This window comes from Myotis yumanensis, unplaced genomic scaffold (assembly GCF_028538775.1).
Source record: "Myotis yumanensis isolate MYYU_CA2020_CCGP unplaced genomic scaffold, mMyoYum1.0.hap1 SCAF_5, whole genome shotgun sequence".
In the NCBI taxonomy this organism is placed as follows: Eukaryota; Metazoa; Chordata; class Mammalia; order Chiroptera; family Vespertilionidae; genus Myotis; species Myotis yumanensis.
Genome location: NW_027223756.1, coordinates 78,913,515 through 78,924,413, shown reverse-complemented (window position 1 = coordinate 78,924,413; position 10,899 = coordinate 78,913,515). Strand labels below are relative to the sequence as shown.

General features: G+C 46.5%; 1 long non-coding RNA gene across 1 annotated transcript; it reads right to left on the bottom strand.

Annotated features, from left to right (window-relative positions):
- Positions 1-217: 217 nt before the first annotated feature.
- On the bottom strand, positions 218-6,038 carry LOC139010845 (uncharacterized). The gene is made up of 3 exons (XR_011471564.1): positions 5,982-6,038; positions 4,617-4,741; positions 218-812 (listed from the first exon to the last, which is right to left on the bottom strand). It is a non-coding gene; the product is annotated as an uncharacterized lncRNA (long non-coding RNA).
- Positions 6,039-10,899: the final 4,861 nt, after the last annotated feature.

Sequence of the window (10,899 nt, the reverse complement as noted above, 5' to 3'; positions counted from 1 at the left end):
TCTATAAAATCAATAAAAAAAATTGTTTTAAAGGCAGAGATTCTTAAAAAAAAAAAAAAAAAGGAAGCTGTTGAGAACTTAGTGAATACACAGCTATATCAACACTTCTGTATGCCAGGCATGATGCTAAGAGCTAGGTTTACAGCGGTAACTAAAAACCCTCCTTGCTCCCAAGGAATTTACATCCTGGTGTATATTTCTCAATGCATCAGTCATTATTTATTCATGCAACAAAAATTTAATGAGGGCCTACTATGTGCCACACATGATGTGCTTCTTGTATCCAACAATAAGTTACATTGCAGCAGTTGCCCCCCCCTCCCCCAGGGGCACTGAGCAATGTCTGGGGACATCTCTGGTTGTCACAACTGAGGAATATTCCTGGCATCGAGTAGGTAGGGGCCAGGGATGCTGCTTAGCACCCCACAGTGTCCATGACAGCCCCATAGGGAGTGACAGGACCCCAATGTCTGCAGTGCCCGGGGGAGACCCTGCGTTACAGTAACTGTCCCCTCTGGATGCTGGTATCGTTACCTCGTCCTTGGCTCCCGGATCTCGCCTATTTCCTTTGCAATCCCTCTGAGGCGGATCTTTAAGGGGTTTGTTTGGTTTGGCTTGTCTCTGGCGATCCAGTCATAATATTTACTCAGCTTTCGCTGTGGCGGCACCGCGCCAGGCCCGTCCTGGCAGGTGTACCAAGTAGGTGAAATCTGACTTCTGGACTTCTCTCTGCCTCCCCCTCACCCCATTCCTGACTCTCAGGAGTCCAGGTTCCCTTGAAATAGGATTCCTCCTCCTCCTCTTGTGAAAACCTGCCAGAAAAAAAGGAGGTGGCATTACTCATTTATATCTTCATGGAGGTTAAGACCCTCCTACTCCCCCTCCCCAGGATATTTGTATTTCTTTACATGTTTATAATTATAGACTTCAGAAGGCTTCCCTAAATCCCAATGAAGAAATGTCTGAACAAGTAGGATAGGGATAAGCATTTGAGGGAGAGCCGGCCTTTTCGATGCCCCTGACATCACATTATCCCACTGACTAAACACAACGCCTACTTCAAATGTCCATGATAGATCCCACCAATATGTTTACGTGTGAAACACAGCCCCAAAGGGATGCCGTGGCCAAACCAGATGAGGGAACACTGCGCCAATAGACAGCTGTGCAGGACTTATCAGAGCCTTTACACCCTTGGAGGGAACAGAGTCTGTAGCATTTCCCAAACATACTTGTATAGGTGTGTTCTGTTTTTCATTTTTACTTGATTTATTCTGAACCATTTCTGACATGTGAAAACGCTGAGAGATAACCACTAGAATGACTAAAATAAGAAGATAGACATCAGATGTTGTCGGAAGCTTTGGAGCAATTGGAACTCTCACCCACTGTTGGTGGGAATCAAAATGGCCCAATCGCTTTGGTAAACTTTGGAAAACTGGGCAGTCTCTTACGAAGTTAAACATTTATTCACCATATGACTTAGCAATTTCACTCCTGGGTATTTACCCAAGAGAAACGCAAGTGTATGTTCACAAAAAAACGTGAATGTTCATGACAACTCTATTCATAATTGTCCCCAACTGGACAGAACTCAAATATCCAACAACAACAGAATAGATAAGCAAGCTGGTATATCCATACCACACAATACTACTCAGCCAACACTCATCAAATCGAACACACATAAGACGTGCATTATTATTGTAAATTAATCCTACTTCAATAAAAAGTATACAAAATATATGATAAACCATGCACATAAAACATTTAGAAACAACCAAAACATCCATTTAAAAAAATCCATCAAGAGGGCATTGATTAATAGAGTCTGATGCATTCGCATAATGGAATATTATGTAACTGTGAAAATGAATAAGGATTATTTGTACATACTGACAGGGGACAATATTATAAACATGGCACCATATGTTTTCTTTATTGTGGTATGCATCCAACACATTTGTTTATTATCATTATTTTTTTAGTCCTTATCCAAGGATATTTTTTCCATTTATTTTTCTTTGAGTGAGTGGGAGGAAAGGGAGAGAGAGAGAGAGAGAGAAACATCAACGGGTTGCCTCCCACACATGCCCTGACCTGGGCTGGGGGATCAAACCCGCAACCGAGGTACGTGCTCTTGACTGGGAATAGAACCTTGAGACCCTTCGGTCCACAGGCCAATGCCCTAACCACTGAGCAAAGCTAGCCAGGGCTCAACACACATTTATTGTCTATTCTGTGTTAGGCAACAAAAATGCCTTTTGCTCCTTCCCTTCATCTATATTGGATCAGGAGCTTAGCTAGTCAGAGAGAGGAAACGGTGTGGGGTGAAGAGCTAAAAGTCTCCAGCTATGTCCTGGCCAGTATGGCTCCGTTGGTTAGTGTCGTCCCGTGCACCTAAAAACGTTGCTGGGCCCTAGCCGGTTTGGCTCAATGGATAGAGCGTCAGCCTGCGGACTCAAGGGTCCCAGGTTCGATTCCGGTCAAGGGCATGTACCTTGGTTGCGGGCACATCCCCAGTAGGGAGTGTGCAGATGGCAGCTGATCGATGTTTCTCTCTCATCGATGTTTCTAACTCTATCCCTCTCCCTTCCTCTCTGTAAAAAATCAATAAAATATATTACAATTAAAATAAAAACCATCATTCTCCCCTTTAAAAAAAAAGTTGCTGGTTAGATTCCCCATCAGGGCACATGCCCAGCTTGTGGGCTCGATCCCCAATAGAGGGCATGAAGGGGGCAGCCGATTGATTTTCTCTCCCTCTCTCTCTAAAATCAATAAAGACATATTTAAAAAATAAAAATAATCAAAAAATAAAGTCTCCAGCTAGGATTCATCTGTAAAATAGGGACAATCATCTACTGTGTGCAGTATCCCCAGTGCCTGGCACCATGCCTGCCACACAGTAGCTGCCCACTCAATACTTAGAGAAGGCACAACTGAACATCTATAAATATAACTGCTGTGTTTAGTGTATAACTGACAAACTACAGCCTGTAAGCCAATTCTGGCTCTCTGCTTGTTTTTGTAAATAAAGCTTTATTGGCACACAACCACACCCATTTGTTTATGGAATGTCTGTGGCTGCTTTGTATACAATGGCAGAGTTGAGCAGTTGCAACAGAGACCCTGTTGCCTGCAAAGCTGAAAATATTTAGTATCTGGTCCTTTTCAGAAAAAGTTGGAACTTGCTATTATTAGAAACTAGAGAACTGATGCATGAAATTCGTGCAAGGGGTTTGGGCCCCTGCCCGCCGTGGTTTCGTCTGAGAGGTTGTCTGGATGGTGGTCCGGAAGGACATCTGGTCTAATTAGCATATTATGCTTTTATTAATATAGATAGCAAGGTTTAGCAGATTAGACCTGCTCTGCCCAATAAGGAGCCACAGGCCACTATGGCTATTGAACACTTGAAGTATAAAGAATGTGATCGAGTACCAATGTTACTTCATTTTTGTTCATTTAAAATTTAAAACCAATACTCAAGTCACTTACTGGACAAATTTTGAGTACACATGAAACAACCCGGGTTTGTGAATCTACGCTTTTTACTATAAACTTTCTGAACTCCATATGTGCACATCAAGGATTTCTAATAAAGATTTAGTGACCAAATTGATAAACACATTGGATGTACAAGATTAGTATGAAGAAAAAATGAAGTACCATATTCATAATTTTGATATTGACCACATGTTGAAATGAAAATAGCTTGATTTATTAATCATTTAGATTAACAAAAATATATTCAGATGAAAGTTATTTTTACTTTGTGCTTTTTAAAATGTAGCTGCTAGAAAATTTAAAGTGATACATGACATTTCTCTCAGACAGTGCTGAGTTAGAACAGGGCCTGGGTTCAAATCCTGAGTCTGCCACTTGTCACTATGTGACTGCTTCTCCCTGCCAGTTTCCTCATCTGCAAAATAGGGGATAAAGGACCTGCTCCATGGGGTTGCTGGGAGGATTCAATGAACTAAAACATGCGCAATGCTTGGAAGGCACCTCCGCAGAGTCAGGTCTGAAAACCCGGCCGGCATCACGGTTGTTGCTATTATTACTGGGATGAGTCTCTATGAGAAATACGTTGTGCTCCAGCCCTGAGACGCTTGGCAGATGCCCACCTGCCTGTCACAGTTGGGTGGCCTCAGCCCTTTGGCCATCGCACAAGCCTGGCCCTAACGACAGTCCCCGTTCCGCACAGGCGGGCAGAGGGGCTAATAAGGGGTTATGACTCACTGTGGCCATGAGTCAGCCGCAGCCGAGACAACGCCCAGGTCCTCTGCTCCAGACTGGGGCTTGCCCCTTGTCACCCTGTCACCTCCCCTTTCTTTTGGCTTCTCTCTAAGGCCGGTTTTGCAGGGAAGAAGCGAGGGGTTCTGGGAGCAGCAGCTCCTTGACCAACTCCTCCCCCGCCCCCTTCCTCCTCCCCTCCTCTGGGTCCCTCCCTTGGGATATGGCCTTGCCAGGGAGTGAGTAAAACCCTTGTGACACGGGTGTGGCGGGGGCAGGCCAGGGGCTGGGGGAGAGGGGGAACTCTGATCTGCCTCTTGGGCAATGCTAACTGATTAGCACCTAATCCTGGAGACTGCCCAGTTCTTCTCTCCTCTTACATCATCCTCTGCGGCATTTCCAGAAAGTTCCGGCCTCCTGGGAGTGTGTGAAGACAGGGCGTGAATCAGGGTCTCCAAACACCATGGAGGAAAACTTGGTGGGGAATGGGCTCCCTCTGCCCTTCCTAAAGAATGAAGGATGTTATGTCCAATCATTCATTCATTCATTCCTGCGACCACTATTTATTGAGCACCTACTGTGTGCCAGTGTTGGGGACACAGCAAGGAACATAAATATTCCCCACTCCCTATCCCAGTGGAGCTTATTGGGGGAGACAGATGCTAAATAATATCATTTGTGCATAAGCAAGAAAATAAGTAATATTAAGGGACCATGTATAGCAATAAAGCAGGGCCCGGCCAGTGTGGTTCAGTGGTTGAGCACTGACCCATGAACCAAGAAGTCAGCAGTTTGATTCCAGTCAGGCACATGCCTGGGTTTAGAGCTCGATCCCCAGTGCGGAGCGTGCAGGAGGCAGGCAATCGATGATTCTCTCTCATCATTGAGGTTTCTCTCTCCCTCTTCCTTTCTTTCTGAAATCAATAAAAATATACATTAAAAAAAACATATTAAAAAAAAGAAACCAGGAAAGAGAGGTGGAGAGTGTGGGGGTGACTTGTAATTTTATATAAGGTGGTCAGGTGGGAATGTGGAAAGTGCTGAGAGCAGAGAGCAGTCAGTGTAAAGGCCCTGGAGTAGGAGGTGCACGGGGCTGGAGCAGAGTGAGCAAAGGGGAAGCAAGAGAGGGGACTGAGGGCTTTGTTCCCCTCGGGAAAAACGCTGATGGTCAGTCCTGTGATGGCTCTGGAAGTTTCTAGAAGGGGCTGGGTGGGACATGTGTGTGGACAGGGTTAAAAGGCCTGGGTATCAGGATACTGTTGTGTGGGTTTTTTTTTAAAATCCTCACCCAAGGATATTTTTCCACTGATTTTTAGAGAGAGTGGAAGAGAGAGGGAAAGGCAGAGAGAAACATCGATACGAGAAAAACACATCAATTGGTTGCCTCCTGCACGCGCCCTGACCAGGGCTCAGGCTGGGGAGGAGCCTGCAACTGAGGTACACGTGCTTGACAGGAATGGAACCCGGGATCCTTAGGTCCGCAGGCCAACGCTCTATCCACTGAGCCAAACCCGTTAGGGCTCAGGGATCACTCTTAGCTTCACACAGGAAGGTGGTTCAGGAGGAGTGGTCCCTGGGGCAGTGCCCCATGAAGGCCTTGAGCCTGGACCAGCAAACACGGCCGGCCCCCCCACGCATCTCCCACCCCCACCCCGCTTCTCCCACCCCCACCCTCCCTCCATGTCTAGCCACCATCTCATCCCGGTGATTGCTTTATGGCTGGTGGGTCCAAGGTCGAAGCGGACCTCTCACCGGCCAAAGGAGGGCTCTGCTGGCTTCAGGTGTGGTCCTCTCAGCTTCCTTCCGGTTGTGGGGGAGGAACAGAGAGGGTGTCTCCTCCCGTTCCAACCTGGGGCCCTGGGAAGGTGCCCAGGGGGCGGGGTGGGAGGCATCTCTGGGTCTCCAGGCACTGAGTGCGTCCCGGCTGCTGAAACAAAGTGACACAGACTGAGTGGCTGAAACAACAGAAATGTATTATCTCCCAGTTCTGGAGGTTGGAAGTCCAAGATCAAGGTGTGGGCAGGGCTGGTTCCTCCTGATACCTCTCTCCTTGCTTGTACATGCTGTCTTCTCCCCGGGTCTCTGTGTTCAAATGTCCTCTTCTTATATAAGCACACCAGTCACATGGGTCAGGGCCCACCTTATTGACCTCATTTTAACTGATCACATCTGTTAAGATGTTATTTCCAAATACTGCCACATTCTGTGGTCCTGGGGGTTGGGAGTTCAACATATGAATTTGGGGTGGGGTGGGGTGGAGTGGGGAGAAGACACACGTCAACCCACAATACCTTTCCAAAGCTGTTACAAACCCCAACCCTGGTGGTGTTGGCTCAGTGGTCACCTCCCTAGGAAGCTGCCCTTATCACCCCAGCCAAAGTCACCCCAGCCCCAGTCACTCTTGCATACACCTTCGAGGGGCTCTGTTTACGCACCTATGTTATCTGTTTACACCAGGGAGCAGGGACCTGTCTGTTTTGGTCACTGATGTGCCCCCCCCCCCCCCCAGCCCTGAGAAGGATCCCCCACCAGCCAAGTGGCTTCAATAGACCTGTGGAATGAGCCCCACACTCAACGTGCACAGTAGATCCCAAGAGAAATGGGCCTGCTCGAGGCCAAGTTCAAATGTCAGCCTTGTCTCAAATCAGTTCATAAATTTCCTATCTTGTGCAGAATTACTTTCTGGACTGGGTGCCAAGAAACCAACACCCTGTCCCCAGCTCAGCCACACACTGGCTGTGACACCACGAAGTCACCTCTCCCCTCTGAGCCTCCGTTTTCCTGTCTGTCAAATGTGACCACTGATCTAAAGGTTATAAGAAGGTCGAACGTGGGATTAATGTTTAATCCCAGGGAAAATCTGATCAGGAGTGGTGTTCGACTGAGTCATGGGCCAGGCTGTGTACCTGTGTGGAGAGGCCCTCCGCCCCAGGTGAGCGAGGCTGGCCCAGCTGAGCTAAGGAATCACCAAGCCTTGGTTCTCCTCCCTGAGGTTTCTCGGCCGGAATGTCCGTCAGGCCCCAGCAGAAGGCCTCTAATCTCCGCCAGCATCTCCAGGTTAGAGAATGCCAGAGAGGTCACCGCCTGGAACAGGACAACCCTCGGCAGGACTTGATCACATTTATTTTCACAGGGCATGACTTTTTACAGTTCCCTTCTATTTGGGGTCTCTGGTACTGGTCTCAATTTACCATTTTAGAGTGGTTTTCTAAAATAAATGTATCAAAGGAATAAAGCGAAGTTGATAAAGCCGAAGATTGGACCAACCTTTTTCTTCAACAAATTTATCTTTAAAGGAAACATTACAACACTAGGGTAAACTAAAAGAAGAGCACCAGGTACCTAAAACAGGGGCAAGGGAAAAGAAACAATGTTATTAGGCCTAGCCGGTTTGGCTCAGTGGATAGAGCATCGGCCTGCGGACTCTAGGGTCCCGGGTTCAATTCCGGTCAAGGGCATATACATTGGTTGCGGGCACATCCCCAGTGGGGAGTGTGCAGGAGGCAGCTGATCGATGTTTCTGTCTCATCCATGTTTCTAACTCTCTATCCCTCTCCCTTCCTCTGTAAAAAATCAATAAAATAAATTTTTAAAAAAGAAACAATGTTATTAAATTCTAGGCAGCTACTATTGCCTCTGGAAGGTTCTGGACTAGGTGACTCTGTTAAAACAACATTAGAAAATAAGTGTTTAGCCCTGACCCATTTGGCTCAGTGGATAGAGCGTCGGCCTGTGGACTGAAGGGTCCCAGGTTCAATTCCAGTCAAGGGCATGTACCTTGGTTGCGGGCACATCCCCAGTGGGGAGTGTGCAGGAGGCAGCTGATCGATGTTTCTCTCTCATCGATATTTCTAACTCTCTATCCCTCTCCCTTCCTCTCTGTAAAATATCAATAAAATATATTTTTTTTAAAAAAAGAAAATAAGTGTTTAAGACACATCGGTACCCAATTGATTGCTTTTTTATTTAATCAGAAGGTTTAAAAGAGGATTGACAAGGACGCAATTTCTTTTTTTTTTAAACATATTTTATTGATTTTTTACAGAGAGGAAGGGAGAGAGATAGAGAGCCAGAAACATCAATGAGAGAGAAACATTGATCAGCTGCCTCCTGCACACCCCCCACTGGGGATGTGCCCGCAACCAAGGTACATGCCCTTGACCGGAATCGAACGCGGGACCCTCGAGTCTGCAGGCGGACGCTCTATCCACTGAGCCAAACCGGTTCTGGCAAGGACGAAATTTCTTATCTTTCATTGGTTTCTTTTTATATGCAATTTTCTACATGCAAGCATGCATGGAGAACTCACTTTGTGCATTGAATCCTCTCAACACCTCACTCTTTTGCACTTTTTTCTCCAAGAAAAACAGTGCCATTCCTCCTAGGCCCAGCTTCCAGGTCTAATAAAAACCAGAGCTAGGCCCAGCAGGCATGGCTCAGTGGTTGAGCATCGACTTATGAACCAGGAGGTGACGGTTTGATTCCTGTCAGGGCTTGATACCCAGTGGGGGACGGCAGGGTAGGGGGAGAGGGGTGCAGGAGGCAGATGATCAATGATTCTTTCTCATCATTGATTCTTCTATCTCTCCTCCCTTTCTTTCTGAAATCAATAAAAATATTTTTTTTAAAAAAACCACAAACAAACAAACAAAACCCCACAGCCAGTATTTATTGATTACTCACTCTACCAGGCACTGTGCTAACTATGTGGATCCTCCCAAACCCCCAATGAGTGGGGGGTTTTGTCATAACCATTTTATAGATGAGGACACCGAGGCTCAGAGAAGAGATGTCTTGCCCAAAGTTGCAAGCAGTGATGCCAAAATCCAAAGCCGGGATCTGAAGCCGGACTGGCCCCTGGGGGGCAGTGCTTATGGCGACGTCAGGCAGATGATCGGGGCTCTGCCATGTCATCGAGCACAGAGGGGACATCACAGCTACAACTCTCTGGGTTCAACCCAAGCCCCACTCCTCGCAAGCTCTGTGACCTTGAGCCCGTTACTTGGCCTCTTTGTGCCTCAGCTTCCCCCTCTCCAAAATGAGGAGAATAGTAAAGATCCAGTTAGCGCCCATGAGGGCGCAGCCCGCCCCAGGCGTTATCAATGAAGGGGGGCACTGTCTTTTGAAAATTCAAAAAGGAGAACAAACCCTATTTTATTAGTTGCTTTTCTATTATCGCTGTGTATAAGGCAATTCTGAACCACGTCAGTGATAAAATACTCTCCCCCTAAGAAATCTGTTATTGGTCTAAACCAGAGGTCAACAAACTTTTTCTGTCAAGAGCCAGAGAGTAAATATTCTCAGCTGTGCGGGCCGGACGGCGATCCCGACCCTGCAGCTGGCAGTCACAGTGCGAGAGCGGCCGCAGACGATCCGTGAACGCGGGAGTGTGGTTGTGTGCCAGTCACCTTGAGATGTGGATGCTGAAATTCAAATCTTCTTTACTTTGTACATGTTGTGAAATATTATTCTCCTTTTGATTTTTCCCCCAACCAGTTAAAAACACACACAACATCCTTAGTTCCTACAAAAATAGACATTGGGCTGGGTTTGGCCAGCAAGCCCTGGTTTGTCAACTCCTGGTCTACATCAGCAATTTTCAATCTTTTTCATCTCATGGCACACATAAACTAATTACTAAAATTCTGCAGCACGCCATAAATATATTTTTGCTGATCTGACAAAAAAATAAGTATAATTTATAATTGTCTTCGTTTTGTTAATCCTCACTAGTGGATATTTTTTTCCTTTGCATTTTAGAGAATGTGGACGGGAGGGAGGGAAGGAGAGAGAGAGAGAGAGACATTGATGTGAGAGAGACACATCGACTGGTTGCCTCCACGCACATGCCTGATCAGGGGCGGGTAGCGAACCCACAACCCGGGTGCGTGCCCTTGGCCCGGAATCAAACCCAAGACCGTTTGGTATGAGGACCGACGCTGCAACTACGGAGCTATTGTTGTGTTGGCTGTTGTCATTTGTTTTATTTGACAATCTAAGGGGGAGGAGATCAGTGCCCCTGACTAAATAGTCAAGCACTGCATGTTTTAAAAACTGGTGTGGCACACCGGTTGAAAATCGCCGGTCTAAACATTTGCTGTGGTTACTGTTGATGTTTAGTAAGCTGTGAATGAGCACAGGCTTACGATTTATCCTTGAATAAACACTTTTGACAACTCTTTATTAGACATCGGGACACACACAGTGGCTACATATGCTCATTTTGAGAATTAATTCTTAACAATTCAAAATCCTTAGAGTTCTCTTTGGGCACAGTTCATGTCACACATTCTTCTGTTTAAGCCGTAGATCCTAAATAAACAATGATAGCCCTGTGATTTCAAATGCAAAGAAATTGAGTTTGGCTGCACCGGTTTGGCTCAGTGGATAGAGCGTTGGCCTGCGGACTGAAGGGTCCCAGGTTCGATTCTGGTCAAGGGCATGTTCCTTGGTTGCAGGCACATTGCCAGTAGGGGGTGTGCAGGAGGCAGCTGACCGATGTTTCTCTCTCATTGATGTTTCTAACTCTCTATCCCTCTCCCTTCCTCTCTGTAAAAAAAATCAAGAAGATAAATTAAAAAAGAAAATTGAGCCCTAGCCGGTTTGGCTCAGTGGATAGAGCATCGGCCTGCGGACTGAAAGGTCCCGGATTTGATTCCAGCC